The sequence below is a fragment of the Hoplias malabaricus genome, chromosome Y (assembly GCF_029633855.1).
Source record: "Hoplias malabaricus isolate fHopMal1 chromosome Y, fHopMal1.hap1, whole genome shotgun sequence".
NCBI classification, from domain to species: Eukaryota; Metazoa; Chordata; class Actinopteri; order Characiformes; family Erythrinidae; genus Hoplias; species Hoplias malabaricus.
Window position 1 is genome coordinate 39936693 of NC_089820.1, and position 17304 is coordinate 39953996.

General features: G+C 43.2%; 1 pseudogene; it reads right to left on the minus strand.

Annotated features, from left to right (window-relative positions):
• Positions 1–5730: 5730 nt before the first annotated feature.
• Positions 5731–6848, minus strand: LOC136679764 (beta-1,3-galactosyltransferase 2-like; annotated as a pseudogene).
• Between the last annotated feature and the right edge of the window lie 10456 nt (positions 6849–17304).

Below are 17304 nucleotides of genomic sequence, written 5' to 3' on the forward strand. Positions count from 1 at the left end.
GCTAACAGAGCACATGACCGGGGAAAACAGAGGTGACAAGACAAGGGCGTGACACTCACAGTTTAAAGCTCCTCAGCAGTTTAGGGGTTAATTTGATTTAGCTGAGTCTGATGCACTAAGATGTAGCCAATCATATTTGGACAATTTAGTTTGTCCCGCCTCAGCTGCTGCTTATTGGTGATAGTGATTTTTTTTGTTGTTGTTCTTTTCTCTCTTCATGCCCTGGAGGAAGGAAGTGTAGCTCCCAGTTAGCCTAAATAACAATTAAAATCACAGTTCTTTGTTGTTAAAAAAAAGTACCTGTTTGAAGATACAGCTACCAATAGTTTACACAGTGTCGAGAAGACTCTCTGTGGTTTATAACTTATAAACAGTTTTTGATGAGTTTAACGGCATTCTCGCTAGCTATGCTACAAGACCGCATAGTCTAATATAATACTCAGTTCAGTAATATACATGGACAAGATTACTTAATAAAAACTGGATATAAGTTTAAATAAAGCTAAAATATAGTACTCCTCCTTGGATCACCACCTTAACGTGGTGGAGGGGTTTGCGTGCCTGCGTGAGCCTAAGAGCTATGTTGTCGGGGGCAATAGCCCCTGGTAGGGTCTCCCAAGGCAAATTGGTCCTAGGTGATGGGCCAGACAAAGAGTGATCCATAAAGACACGGATGAAAAAGATAACATGGACACAGCCTCCCTTGCCCCGAGCAGGGTTACCGGGGCCTCACCCTGGAGCCAGGCCTGGGGGAGGGGCTCCTTGGCGAGCGCCTGGTGGCCGGACTTTCACCTATGGGGTCCGGCCGGGCTTAGCCCGAAGGAGATACATGGGTCCACTCTCCCATGGGCTCACCACCTGTGAGAGAGGTAGTAATCCGGGTCTGGTGCATTGTGGATCGGGTGGCGGTCGGGGTCGGGGGCCCTGGCGTTCTGATCGGTTACTGAAACTGGCTTTTGGAACATGAAACGTAACCTCTCTGGTGGGAAAAGAGCCTGAGTTGGTGCACGAGGTTGAGAGGTACCGGCTAGATATAGTTAGGCTCACCTCGACACACAGTATGGGCTCTGGAACCAATCTCCTTGAGAGGGGCTGGATGCTCTTTCACTCTGGAGTTGCCCAGGGTGAGAGGCGTAAGGCAGGTGTGGGCTTACTCATAGCCCCCCGGCTTAGCGCCTGTACGTTGGGGTTTACCCCAGTGGACAAGAGGGTAATTTCCCTGCGCCTTCGGGTTGGGGAAAGGGCTCTGACTGTTGTTTGTGCTTATGCACCGAACAGCAGTTCAGAGTACCATGCCTTCTTGGGGACCCTAGAGGGAGTGCTGGAGAATTCTGGGCACTCCATTGTTCTGCTGGGGGACTTCAACGCTCACGTGGGTAATGACAGTGAGACCTGGAGGGGTGTGATTGGGAGGAACGGCCCCGCTGATCTGAACCCGAGTGGTGTTCAGTTATTGGATTTCTGTGCTCGTCACAGTTTGTCCATTACGAACACCATGTTCGAGCATAAGGTTGTCCACAAGTACACCTGGCATCAGGACACCCTAGGCCGCATTCCGATGATCGACTTTATAGTCGTATCATCTGACCTGCGGCCATATGTTCTGGACACTCGGGTGAAGAGAGGCGTTGAGCTGTCAACTGATCACAACCTTGTGGTGAGTTGTATCAGATGGCGGGGGAGGATGCCGGACAGACCTGGCAGGCCCAAACGTGTGCTGAGGGTTTGCTGGGAACGTTTGGCAGAGGAACCTGTCAGAAAGATCTTCAACTGCTTCGACTGCATCCCGGGGGAGGCTGGTGACATTGAGTCCGAGTGGGCCATGTTCCGAACCTCCATTGTTGAGGCGGCTGAACGGAGCTGTGGCTGCAAGGTTGTCGGTGTTCCAACTATAGGGGGATCACACTACTCAGCCTCCCCGGTAAGGTCTATGCGGGGGTACTGGAGAAGAAAGTCCGACTGATAGTTGAACCTCGGATCCAGGAGGAACAATGCGGATTCCGCCCCGGTCGTGGAACACAGGACCAGCTCTTTACCCTCGCTAGGATCCTGGAGGGTCCATGGGAGTTTGCTCAACCAGTCTACATGTGTTTTGTGGATCTGGAGAAGGCATTCGACCGTGTCCCTCGGGGTATCCTGTGGGGGGTGCTCAGGGAGTATGGGGTACTGGGCTCTTTGTTACGAGCTATCCAGTCCCTGTACAAACAGAGCAGGAGTCTGGTTCGTATGGCTGGCAGTAAGTCCCGTAAGTGCCCGTTGTCACCGGTTCTGTTCACAATTTTTATGGACAGAATTTCTCGGCGTAGCCAAGTGGCGGAGGGTGTCTGGTTTGGTGGTCTCAGGATTCCATGTCTGCTTTTTGCAGATGATGTGGTCTTGTTGGCTTCATCGAGCCGGGACCTCCAGACTTGACTCCAGACCAAACTTGCTGGACCAGTTTGCAGCCGAGTGTGAAGCGGTAGGGAAGAGGATCAGCACCTCCAAGTCCGAGACAAATGGTACTCAGTCGGAAAAGGGTGGAGTGCTCTCTCCAGGTTGGAAGTGAGATCCTGCCTCAAGTGGAGGAGTTTAAATACCTCGGGGTCTTGTTCATGAGTGAGGGAAAGATGGAGCGGGAGATTGACAGGCGGATCGGTGCAGCGTCAGCAGTAATGCGGGCTCTGTATCGGTCCGTTGTAGTGAAGAGAGAGCTGAGCTGAAAAGCAAAGCTCTCGATTTACCGTTCAATCTACGTCCCAACCCTCACCTATGGTCATGAGCTTTGGGTAGTGACCGAAAGAACGAGATCGCGGGTACAAGCGGCTGAAATGAGTTTTCTCCGCAGGATGTCTGGACTCTCCCTTAGAGACAGGGTTAGGAGCTCGGACATCCGGGAGAGACTCGGAGTGGAGCCGCTGCTCCTCCACGTCGAGAGGAGCCAGTTGAGGTGGTTCGGGCATCTGGTTCGGATGCCTCCTGGACGCCTTCCTGGAGAGGTGTTCCGGGCATGTCCAACGGGGAGGAGGCCCCGGGGCAGACCAAGAACACGCTGGAGAGACTATATGTCTCGACTGGCGTGGGAACGCCTCGGTATACCCCCGGAGGAGCTGGAGGCGGTGGCTGGGGAGAGGGAGGTCTGGGTTTCTTTGCTCCGACTGCTTCCCCCACGACCCGGACCCGGATAAGCGGTGGATAATGGATGGAATGGATGGATGGAAAATATAGTAAAACTGTTGGTTTTAACTCAGTTTAAAGCAAAATTAAATTAATGTCAAATAAATGAAGGTTTTCTACTCATAGCAGTTGCTGGTTCTAGAGCTTTTGAAGAAAACTAACAGCTGTACATTCATCCCAGGGGTATATTCCATTTAGTTCTTAAAATGGGTTTGTGTATAATTAAAGAGAAATCACTGTATTGGTTGGATATAGAAAGTTTTATTGAATGTAATATATGTTGTGAATGAAGTATCTTTTTGGGTTTTATATCTGCAAAGAAAAGAGAAAATATGTTAACTTTATTGTATGGGGAAAGTACATGCAAAATGTGAAATACTTACCTTGTATGTTATGGTTCTGAAGACCTGTAAATGAAAAGTTGTTTTAGTTAGTAAGAAACTTTGTGTATTGTAATGTTATTATTACGTGATGTAATAACAAGAGATTGAATATAACTAAGAGTGAAGGTCAGTGTGATTTAGATACGTTTACTGTACCTGTTTTGCTTAAGCAGGTCAGGTTTTTAGAGGGCATTGGAAGTCCTGGAGAGTGGATTTCCACTTTCATCTTGGAACCCTTCTGTGAAATTGATGGTGAGCCACCCAAAAGAACTGACAGATCTGACCACTCGTGAGCTGAACTACCTGGTTACGTGGTAGGGCTACAATTGAGAGACTGAGACACATTTATTTTTCTTTCCTCATTGCACCTAATGGTTTAACAATTTTTTTTTTTGTATTTTATTATTTTTTATATTCCTTGATTAGATATTATTTGTTGGGTTATTGAAATTTAAAGGTGTAAACTTTAAATTTTGAACAAGCTACATAAATAGCAACAATAATATCTCACAAGCCATTACTTGTGTTTTGTATGTTTAATAGTATATGTATATTTTTAAGTAAAGCCAATCATTTACTTTTACTTTTTCTTGTTTGTGGTTCATGCTGACACACACCCCCACCTCCTTAACAAGCCTAGACATACTGGTCCTTAGAGTAGCAAACTCCTATATTTCCTGTGTCTACTGAGCTTAATTGATGCTGTATAGTACACAGATTACCAGGTTAGACAATAGGAGTGTTACATAAACAAAAGAAAGAAAAAAGTCACAAAGTTTGACAGCAAATGTGATGCTTTCACTGGTACTGCAATGGCTGTTTCACTGTCCTCTATTATATAGCATTTTGTTAGATTTTTTCCCTGAGATTACATAAAGTTAAGAGCAGATTAAGCAGAGACTAACTGAACAAATATTCACAAATAGAAAAAGATTGTTCAAACAGACCATAAAAAGATTGCATCAACAAATTTTGTTGGTTTCACCACAACTCTTCTGCCAGATATTTATCATTGTCTAGAAACAATAACGGATACTGGATCCTGTAGAAAAGTCATTTTTGATTATTTCAGCCCTCAGGTTTCAGACAACTTTGTCCTAGAAAATCCTTAGACTTACTTTGTTTATTCTCTTACTCTTTGCCTACTCATGTTTCTGGTTAATACTATAAAATGCAGGTACAGTCAGGAATTAATTGAGAAAAGTATTGTATTTAACTAGTAAACTAAAAATCCACAAAATGGAGATACATGTTTTTAATTAATTTATCCCTGAGGGGATTGTAGAACAAACATGTCTGGAAATTATGAAAAAAGGAATTTGATTTAAGTCACTGCTCTGATATATAAGGTCTGTGTAATGTTTATAACTGGCAGTTTCTAATAACTGAGACTTTGTGAGGCAGGTCCTCCAAAAATGCAATGTACCAGCAGTCATATTTGCTTAGGTTGGCCAGAATTTTCAGACACTGCACAGCCCTGCATAGTGCTGCCCAAATATTAATTATTTCTTTTAAATTGAAGCAACAATTCCTAAAACTCACAGATCTCTTATCAAACATATTTTGTGATGCCAGAACTGTCAGATACAGTAGCTCATCTGTTGCTACACAGTTTGTGTTGGTCAATCTCTAGTCATTCATCAGTGGACACAGGAGGTTGTTGGCTGGATGCTGGACAGCACACACTAACACATCACCACCACAACAGTGTCACTGCAGCACTGAGAACGATCCACCATCCATATCATCATCTTCCAGGGCAGGAAAGGAGCAGTAGGAAGGGTAGGGAAGGAGGGATAGCAAAAAAGTTTTTGGAAGCACCCCTGTCTGGTGGTGGTCCTGACCATTGATCATCATATCAAATAATAATAACAATAAATTAAACTTCTTGCTATAAACATTTTCTCTTTAAACATTATAGTAGAAATATTTACTTGGCAAAAGCCATACATACATGAAAGAAAGGTAACAGAATTCTTGTTTCTGGAGCACCAATATTGGATCCTAATTTCCATATTTTAAACACACAAAAGTTTCACTTCATTCCCTTATGTGACCTATCAAACTGTTCATCTTATATAAATACATACTCAAATGTGTCGTTGAATGTCCAGCTGCAAATAATGTGAATCCAAACCTATAATATGAAAATATATGTTGTCGGTGGTCAGTTTTGTGCTTTTCTCAGCATCTTTTACGTAGGAATTTTCAGGTCCTGCCAAAATTGGATCAGCTGCTTTGGTGAACTGAGGATGGTGGTGATCACACTGGCAAAATCTTCTCGTTTATAATTGCCACTGAAATATGCCTTGAACTGGGACGGTTTGGGAGGGTTTGAAGGTGCAACACCTAGTTTCTTTAGACAGGTTCCTATGTAAGCATCTTCTATGTTAAATGCCTTTACATCTTTTGAGACCTCAACAATCTTTTCTGCAAGATCATTGGAGAAGACATAGCCCATCCCGAGAAGATATGTTGGGTAGTAGTCCTCAGCATATGATTCATTAGGCACATACCACTTGGAGTTCTTGTTCCGAACGACTGGACGGTTCCACATGACCATAGTAGTAAGCCCATAAGGTTCTCCAGGTTCAAGAAAATGTCAGAGTCCACCTTCATGACATAGGATGCCTGAGGGCAATGTGTGGCCACCCACTCCATGATCACCATGGTCTTTATTGTCAAGTTGAAATATGTGTCCAGGAAGTCACTCTGGATAAGGTCATGCCATTGCTGGCTTTCCTGCCTCAGTTCCTCTTGTTGTTTCTCAGCCTTGATCCCAGGCAAACCTAGCATAAACACCACTGAGATGGTTTTGCCTTGAACGATGCTCTCATTTCCCCATGTACTCCTGATGGCATTGCGAGCAGCCAGTTCGTGTGGTGCCACTGGCACCATAAAAATCACAAAGGGGTTCTCTTCTTCGCATTTATTGGGCTCATCTATAATGAACCGGTAGTTGCGTGGGTATGCTTCGTGGTATTGTATGTGTTTCACCACTTTCCCTGAAACTGTTGTCGACTCATTTTTGGGCATGTCTGTCATAGTTATACCTGTACTTATGGGTTTGGGTGTCCATTGTTTGAATTCTTGATTGTTTATTGGAGGTGCAGACACTTTTTTTACTGCTAAGAACTCCACTGACTTGTAATAAGAGTGCAGCTGTCCAGTGACATTGCTCAGCCAATCTTTAGACATTTCAAAGGGGATGTCAGATATGTAGAGTGTAACTGTCACTGTGAAGGTAATGGACAGCAAGAATATGAAGTGGCTCTTAAACGAGAAGTGGCTGAGACTGAATATGGCCATCTTCTGAGTGGAACTAAATGATGAAAGAAGAAAAAGGGTCATAATGATGCATCAACATGGAGTAAAAGCCTAAAATAAGATGTCTGAAAAAAATATGGACTGGTTTTTGAATACTAAGATAATTAAATGCCCATGTAGGGTATTTATTCATATATATTTAATGACAGAAGAGATGAAATCCAGGTTCCAGGCCTGGAGTTTACAATGGCCAGCCAGTGTGTAACTAAACTTCAGGTGTATTAACAGTTGCAGATATAGCCATACCAGCTGGTCATTTTAAAATCCTGGCCAGATCTGATGACCTCTCTTCTAGGAGATACTTTAGAATTGGACCAAAGTGTAAAATTAATGAACAAAAGACAATGCATAAGGCAAAAAATTCTAAGTGCTAACATTTATATACACAGAAGGTGCATAATATTAATGCCACAAAATTCAGTCAAGTAGAAATAAGAAGCAAACGGAATATACTACCCCTGACAAAAATTATGCAATCACAAACCTTAAAGGAGGGCAGCACAGTGGCGCAGCAGGTAGTGTTGCAGTCACACAGCTCCAGGGACCTGGAGGTTGTGGGTTTGATTCCCACTCCGGGTGACTGTCTGTGAGGAGTTGGTGTGTTCTCCCCATGTCCACGTGGGTTTCCTCTGGGTGCTCCGGTTTCCTCCCACAGTCCAAAAACACATGTTGGTAGGTGGATTGGTGACTCAGAAGTGTGTGTGTGTGTGTGTGTGAGTGAATGTGTGTGTCTGTGTTGCCCTGTGAAGGACTGGCACCCCCTCCAGGGTGTATTCCTGCCTTGCGCCCAATGATTCCAGGTAGGCTGGAGGTAGACCCACCACAACCCTGAACTGGATAAGCGGTTACAGATAATGAATGAAACCTTAAAGGATGTACTCCTTGCTTATTTTGCAAATAAATTTTGTCTGCCCATTTCCTTTTTTAAATTTTCAACAGTTTAAACATAAATGTAGAGTGGAGGGAGCAATCCCCAGCTTCCAAGGAGCAGTTCAGCCATGGATTGAAAGAGGAAGACAGCACTATTACTTAACTCCCCCTGCCCCCAATTTTTCTGCTGTGGGCTTCAAACCAGCAACCTTCCAGTCTCAAGCCTGCTTGTCTAACAATGTAATGAACCAACTTTGGAGAATGTCAACATTTGACATTCTTAGAATAGTGTCAGTCTTGAAATGCCAGTTTCGTTCATTCATTAATTGTCTATAACTGCTTATCGAGTTCAAAGTCACGGTGTGTCACTGGGCACAAGGTGGGAACACACTCTGGTGGGGGTACAAGTCCATCACAGGGCAACACCCACTTACACATTCATTCACACTTATGAACACTTTTGATTAGCCAATCCACCTACCAATGTGTGTTTTTGGACAGTGAGAGTAAACTGGAGGCAACCCACGCAGACACAGGGAGAACACAACAAACTCCTTAACCAGAGTGGGGGCTTGAACCCATAACCCCAGGACCCTGGAACTGGGTGATGGCAACTCTACCTGTTGCAATTCCGTGCTGTCTATGCAAGTGTCATAAATATAAATTAAAGGCCATTCCATGAGGTGATTATTTTTTCCCCCTCTACTTGACCTGTAAACAATAGGCAAATAAATCTGGTCATTTAAATTAATTGGATTGAGGGATGTTTCACAGATATAGAACAATGAAAACGAAATTGTGGGAATAAGCCAGAATTATATGAGACGTAGGAGTCATATCTTACATTGTTACAAATAAATTATATTTAAAAATGCATATAGACTAAGAGAAATATTCTTATCGTGTTAATACCAAACGGAGTGCAGCAGGCTCTCACTGACTTTAGACTATGCTTACTTGCTTATTTGTTGTTGTTGTGGAAATTTATCGGTGCAACTCCTACATAAAACAGTTGTTTGAGTGGCACGCCTCAAATTCACGTCATGCAGGCGCTTGTGCAGTCGCTCACTTTCCATGTATTGTGATAGATTTGGGGCGAAGTCTGTCCCAATTCTGCTCTCAACATACTGAACACTTGAAACCTAAGACCTAGAAGTTTACACGTTACCTTACCTTAGTTTTGGTTACCTTACACAAGGTTAACCAAAAGGGGGCGCGGGTTTCAAGTGTTCAGTGAGCAAGAAATTGGGCGAGAGAGAGTTCCTATATCATCTGGCCATGTGAGTTTCGAGTTGTGTTGTTTCATTTCATTGAAATGATGTGGTTCACTTTTTGAATGATGAGTGGTTCACTTTTTGTCAAGAAAGGAGGTAGGTGATACGTCTTGTGTGAGTCACCATTTGGCATGAGAGAGAGAGAAAAAGAGACGCTATTGCAGTGAAAACTAGAGTCTTCGGTGTGGCCAACAACAGCTAAATAACAAAACACAATCCTTTGTGGAAACAGTGTCTTGTGTCGGTGAGAACGCCATAGCACTTTAAACTATGAACTGTGTGAGAACAGTCGAAAAGACGAGATGTCAAGAATGCTAGATAAACATTAATTACCAGGCCATAGACACTTCCCTCAGGCCTCCTCCACACGTTTGAATATTTTGGAAAGCAAAAATTTCCTCCGTACTCAAAATAAACCACTAAATAAATTCATCACACACACAGCGTATTCCGATGAACGTGTGGATTTATTGATATGGTGTATTATTATTATTATTAGTGTATGTATTTATAAAATTGAAATGGGCACAAGTCACAAGCACTGTATGTATGGGTGTGGGCCATATGCTTAAGGTGACTTACTGACACTGTTGGCTATGTTTGTGATTGTGTGTTTTAGTATACTGAATTATATTTTGTGATTATGGTTATTCCTTTTATAGAGTGGGGCTGCAGCCAGAAGTGCTGCGGGCCACTGTTTTTCTCTCCCTTGTGTACTGTGTTTTGTACATACGTGGACATTGTATTAGCTGAGCCACTTGTTACCATTTTACAATTTAAAGGTTTTATTAATACTATTTTGGGGTTTAGGTCTTAATGCCGCTAGCTATAACGTTTTGTGATAACATATCATAGGCCGTTTTTATGTAGTTGCACCCAGGAAGGTGCTTCTTGTTGTTTTTAGCTTTCTTTTTGTTTTGTGGTCAAGGGGTGGGTCACCCTGGGTGCTCTGGTTGTGCTCTCTTTGGAGGATGTTTACTGTGGTGCTGTCATCTTGCTTTTGATGACCGTGGTTTGATATTAGTTTTGCGTGGTAGTGTTATTGACTGCATGACTAGTGTGCAAATCAAAGGGCTCTGTGGGTTGGGCACTTCCTTGGCCACATATTCTGTTGGTCTGTGATATGTTACTTGTTGTCTATATATATCAGCTTAAACCCCATACAGCTTTTTAAGAGTATCTTCAGTATTAAGTGTTTTTTTCCTTAGTGTATTTTTTTAATTAACTGAAATAAAATTTGTATTGAGACTTGGCATTCTGCTTGATGGACGTTGTTCACGACTCAAGTGAAGCAAGCGTGTGTTATTCGGCTTTGGGACTCCGCATGTGCCGAATATCACGCATATGAACGTTACTTAGTAGATCTGATATTTAATTAATTTCCTCTTTACTAACATTTAAACATATAGTCCTTTTTTTTGCTTAAACTGCATACTATTAGAACATTTTGACATTTTTGTCACTTAGTGTTCTTGTTTATTAATGTTAAAAATAATTATTACAGATGGTTAAACATGATTAATATATTTTTTTAATCAATCATTCACATTTCCTCACAAAATGCAAAAGTTTGCAGAAGTTTAATACAACTTTATTAAATTTGTATTCATTAAAGGAACAGCGGGCAGCACGTTGGCACAGCAGGTAGTGTTGCAGTCACACAGCTCCAGCCTCACGCTCCATCTTTCCCTCACTCGTGTACAAGACCCCGAGGTATTTAAACTCCTCCACTTGAGGCAGGATCTCACTTCCAACCTGGAGAGAGCACTCCAACCTTTTCCGACTGAGTACCATGGACTCGGACTTAGAGGTGCTGATCCTCATCCCTACCGCTTCACACTCGGCTGCAAACTGGTCCAGCAAGAAGGAGGTCCCGGCTCGATGAAGCCAACAAGACCACATCATCCGCAAAAAGCAGACATGGAATCCTGAGACCACCAAACCAGACACCCTCCGCCACTTGGCTACGCCAAGAAATTCTGTCCATAAAAATTATGAACAGAACCGGTGACAACGGGCAGCCCTGACAGAGTCCAACTCCGATTGGAAACCAGTCGGACTTACTGCCAGCCATACGAACCAGACTCCTGCTCTGTTTATACAGGGACTGGATGGCTCGTAGCAAAGAGCCCAGTACCCCATACTCCCCGAGCACCCCCACAGAATACCCCGAGGGACACGGTCGAATGCCTTCTCCAGATCCACAAAACACATGTAGACTGGTTGAGCAAACTCCCATGCACCCTCCAGGATCCTAGTGAGGGTAAAGAGCTGGTCCTGTGTTCCATGACCGGGGCGGAAACCGCATTGTTCCTCCTGGATCCTTTTTTGTTCCTTTTTTTTTAAAAAAGGGGAACCTCCACCCCAGTCTGCCAGTCCAGAGGCACTCCCCCCGATGTCCACGTGATGTTGCAAAGACTTGTCAGCCAGGACAGCCCCACAACATCCAGAGCCTTGAGGAACCTGGGGCGAACTTCATTCACCCCCGGGGCCCTACCGCTAAGGAGTTTCCCTACCACCTCGGCCACCTCAACCCCAGTGATAGACGAGCCCCCCCCGGGGGTGCCCAAACTCTGCTTCCTCTGTGGAAGACATGCTGGTGGGATGGAGAAGATCCTCGAAGTATTCCTTCCACCGTCTAATGACGTCCCCAGTCGAGGTCAACAGTTCCCCACCCCCACCATATAGTGTTGGTGGAAAACCGCTTTCCCCTCCTGAGTCGCCTGATGGTTTGCCAGAAACTTCTCAGAGCCGACCGAAAGTCATTTTCCATATTCTCACCGAACTATAAAGTCGATCATCGAAATGCGGCCTAGGGTGTCCTGATGCCAGGTGTACTTGTGGACACCCTTATGCTCGAACATGGTGTTCGTAATGGACAAACTGCGATAGGCACAGAAATCCAATAACTGAACACCACTCGGGTTCAGATCAGCGGGGCCGTTCCTCCCAATCACGCCCCTCTAGGTCTCACTGTGCATTGCCCACATGTGCATTGAAGTCCCCCAGCAGAACAGTCCCCAGAATGAGTGTTCTCCAGCACCCCCTCTAGGGTCTCCAAGAAGGCATGGTACTCTGAACTGCTGTTCGGTGCATAAGCACAAACAATAGTCGTCAGAGCCCTTTCCCCAACCCAAAGGCGCAGGGAAATTACCCTCTCGTCCATTGGGGTAAACCCCAACGTTTATGAGTAGCTATGAGTAAGCCTACTCCTGCCTTACGCCTCTCACCCTGGGCAACTCCAGAGTAAAAGAGCTTTCAGCCCCTCTCAAGGAGATTGGTTCCAGAGCCCATACTGTGTGTCGAGGTATCCCAACTATATCTAGCCGGTACCTCTTAACCTCACGCACCGGCTCAGGCTCTTTTCCCACCAGAGAGGATGTTCCAAAAGCCAGTTTCAGTAACCGAGGATCAGAACGCCAGGGCCCCTGACCCCGACTGCCACCCAATCCACAATGCCCCAGACCCGGATTACTACCTCTCCCATGGGAGAGTGAACCCATGTATTTCTCCGACCTCATGTAACACAAAATGCACATATGAAATTTGTTAAAAACAGAGTAACTTTGATCATCCAAATAAAATTTGAGCATTTAAATCATAACAGCCTTTGTGGAATAGGATCACTTCATTAGTACACAGGTTTCTGAACAGGAGCTTAAGCACTTGTAGTGTAATATATATATATTTATAATTTGTGTTTATAGCGTTGACCTTATTCAAACTCCTCTGATCTCTGATATTTGACTTAATGATATTAATTAAAGTTTATAATTAGGCTTGGCAATATGCTTAGGCAATTAAAACATTAATAATTAGTTTGAGAATGAATAATAATCACGCTAAGTGAGTACTTCAGGATTTTCAGGAAAATAATGAACAAATTGCAAACATAGCATAGTCTTATAATCTCACGGTATCACCGCAGGAGAAACCGGTTTTGACCTTAAGGCGGGCTAGGCACTGCTGGCTTGTGACTAATGTGTTGCTAACTAAGGTTTAATTAATACAAAATTTATCAAGAACTTAATTCGATTTTCAGCTCTGGAAATGCATAAGTTTAGCTTACTTTTTCGTCGGTTTTCACCACTCGCTTGGATGCAGAGGCTCTCTGAGGTCCTGGGAGTGAAGGCGTCTCACTTAGTCTCAGAAGCGTCCAGGCTGAGTCAGCGTGGAAATCCTTCTTAGTTGGTTAAGTTGTCTCGGGCGTACCCGGAGTGTGATGACGCAGGCGGCAGGATCCTCTCTTCGGCTTTCTGTCCGGAGTGGGAGGGTCCAAAGTATGGACGTCTTGGACGAAAGGTTCGCTAGTTACTGCAGCTCCAGAACTGAAAATCGATTCAATAAACTTACTTATTCTAAGACTTTCTGGTATCTCGGCAGTGTTTCCTTACTCTGGCCACGAATAAGTTCACCTGCTTCGATCAGTCGTGAGATTAAACTTAGATTGGGCTATAAGACATAAACACGATTAAAAGAAAAGAAGATATTCAATTTACTCGACGTATTAGTAAAACTTCATACTCTTAGCTAATTTCAAGACGTCTCTTGTAAGCTTTTAATGAAGTCTCTGAGGTTTTTCTTTGTTTCGTTGTCGGCGTGGAGAAGAAAGCGTCTCTTTGTTGTTTCAAAGTTTCTCGAATTTTCTCGCTGTTGTTGTCGTCTTCTCTTCTCCGTGAACTGTTACTTCTGTTCTGTCGAGCTCTCGTTGATTCTTCTTCTTCTGCTCTCAGCTGCCGAGCTGCTCTGTGTTTTCAAAGCTAGCGCAGTCACGCCCTAACGGGAGGTGTCCTTTCCTGATTGGGCACAAGTTCAGCCTCACGTGACTCTCGCGAGGGAGAGAGAGTAGAAGGGGGTTTGAATCAGTGATTCGCACAGGAATAATATAAATTTCGTGTATCGAAATTCTTATACCTGTTATCAATATATAACAATGAGTACACTGGACTGTTAGTATCCAACATCCACATAAGATCCCATCTTGAGTACGTTGTTTTACGTCCAATTCATGATGATACGCTGGAAAAGAATATTAATCCGTTTTCTCTTATTCAGAGGCAGAACTTCTTTTCATGATAGAAACAATCAACAATATACAACATTTCATTAGGAGGTAGGCATTCATCTGAGGGTACAGAAAGTGACATTAATACATTTGTTTATACACATTTAATCAGAGTTTGACTATTTTCCGCTATTGTTTTAGGCGACCCCGAGCGAGGCGTAGTTTCGCCAGTGTCCATTTGGGGTCACTGTTGGTCCATGTGTAGGTTGTCGTGTAGATGAGTCAATGGGGTTCAACTCGAGGTCACCCCTTCTAAACATCTGCTGATTCCCGTGGGAGATAACGAGAGACATTGAGGTGCCACTTTGTCATAAACGGGATTATAACCCTTCCTTTTGTTTGAGGTTCCTGTCTCTTAAAAGCATTATAAAATAGGTTATCTCCTGAAGAGAGGGGGGGTCGTTGGGGCCATGTGTTACTTTAAAGTGTTCTTAGGTGGGTGCGTGTGTATGGGGGCTGCAAGGCCTTTGCCCCCCCCGCGGGCACAAACAATCCTGTGGAATGTGACTTGGTCGCAGACGAAAGGTCTTCTTCAGAATGAAAAAGTTTTAATTCAAAACTTTTCATTTCTTCATTTCGATCCGGTTGTCTGGTATTTGGTCCATACTCCACTACACACTCATATAAAAATATTTTTAAAATAAACAGAAATAGATGCTCATTTATTCGGTTTCATCCTGAGTAAACACAGACATCGCTGTGCATTTACCTCAGATCAGAATCTATGAGAGACAAACAGGTTTTCCTCAATATCTACATTGATATTGTTGGACTTTCAGGTATTTCAGCGTTTTTAAAACAGTAAACAGTACAGAGAGTATTCGTTTATGTAAAATTTCTCATGTGTCTCCACTGCTGAGCTGCAATGTGGAGTACGCATGTGTAGTGGAGTATGGATCAGATCGAGAAATGAAGAATTCTGAGTGAGGAACTCTCCACTCTAATTTGTAACAGAATCCCACATTATTTTGTGTATGTGTGTGCGCAGACCCGTTTTAACACACACACACAAACTCACATCAAAGACTGAGCAGGACACTTTCCAGCAAACCCCTCATCTCCGCCATGAATGAAAGATAACAAACCCAGTTGATTATGCTTTTAGGCAAAAAGGAACTTCAAACAAAGTGAGGAATAACTATGAGTAACAATCCCGTTTTATGACGAGTGGCACCTCAATGGCGGAACGTTATCTCCTGACCAACTAAACACATGGCCCCAGAATTGACCTTGCACTGAACTCCTGGAAACTCATCCGCAAAGGACGAACAGCATGGACCAAAAGTGGACGTTTGCGAAATCATGTCTCGCCTGAGGTCGCCTAGATACATAACGGAAACAATCAAATTCTAATAATTATGTGTATGCGATATGTATGAATGTCACTCTTTGGTGTCCTCAGATGAACGTCTACCAACCAATGAAGTGATGTGTAATACTGTTCCAATCATGAAAGAAAGTTTCTAATTAAGAAAACGAATTAATATCTTCTAACATAATATTGTAGTGGTATGTAATCATAAAAAGTACCCAAGATATATACACGTAGATGTTTGATATTAATAATCCAGGAAACATATTATGCTATACCACAAGTATGTATAAGTAATTTCTATGTTATTCAATTTTGTGTATACGTGCACCCTTTCTCTCTCTCTCTGAAACGTGAAACAAGTCACGTGAGCCTCAGACCCAGGATCCAATCAAAGGAAGGATACCTCTCAGTTGGGCGTAACCGCGCCACCTCTGAAAAGAGTGCGCCCGGACCACGCCGCTCTCTTTTTGTTTTACTCTTCCTTTCGACTCATTTTCGCTCTCTTCCTTTCGACTCATTTTTCACTCTCTTACTTCTGAACGCTCTTACTCGTTCTCCGAACTCTACTTTTACGCGCTCTTACGCGCTCTTACGCGTTCTCTTTGTTTTACACTGTCTCTCTAATTTTCAACCTCTCCACATGAGACGTTTTTCTCTTCTTTACGCCGACGAACAAAGACTTTAAAAGGACCTCACTCAGCTCCCCAGGAGACGTCTTGCGCTAGCTAGAGTGTAAAAGGAAATTTACCAATAACGTCGAGCGAATTGAATACCTTTTCTTTTTATTGTGTTTATGTTTTATCGCACAATCTAAGTTTAATTTCACGACTGATCAAAGCAGGTGAACTTATTCGTGGCCAGAGTAAGAAACACCACCGAGATAGAAGAAAGTCGTATAATAAGTATAAGCCTATTGAATCAATTTTCAGTTCTGGATCTGCAGGAACCAGTAAAGCTTTCCGTCCCTACGTCCACATAGTGGACCCTCCTACTCAGGACATTGAGCCAGAGGGAATCCTGTCGTCTACGTCACCATGCTCTGAGTACGCCCGAGGCGACTCGACCAGCGGAGGAACGGACTCCACGCTGACCCAGCCTGAAACTTCTACGAAGAACTGCGGGAACTAAGCAGGACTCCATCACGTCCAGGACCTCAAAGAGCCTCTGTACCCGACGAGTAGTTGAGAATCGACGAAAAAGTAAGCTAAACCTACGCACTTCCAGAGCTGAAAATTGAATTAAGTCTCTTGATAAATTTATACGTTAATTAAATCTCAGTTAGCAACACATTAGTCACAAGCCATATCGCCTAGCTTATCTACCAATTCGAATCGGCTTCACCTGCGTTGATGCCGTGAGGTTTTAAGATTATGCTATGTTAAGTAAATATTATTTTTCTTTTTAATAAATATTTCCATTATTTGAAATCACAGTGTGTGGAGTCTGTTCATTAAAAGTCTGAAGATCCTGAAGAACTCACTTAGCTTGGCCATTATTCATTCTCAAACTAATTAATAACGTTTTAATTACTTAAGCCAATTATCAAATTTTAATTATTATTATTAGTCAAATATCAGAAATCATAAGAGTTTGAATAAGGTCAACGCTACAAACACAATATATAAATATATATAATATATATATTTATATATATATATATATATATATATATATATATATATATATATATATATATATATCACGGTGTATATACAACATACACTACACATGCACAGTCCAAAATGCATTGGGCATTGAGTTGTCACTCAAAAACTCATGGAAAGGCACCCCTGAGAACCCCCCCCCCCCCCCACACACACACACACACACGAGAAGTTTGTGCTAAAACTGCTTGCAAAAGTCAGGGATCGGGCGCACAGAAGTCAGAGAGCACCGGCAGAAATCAGAGAACTCGTA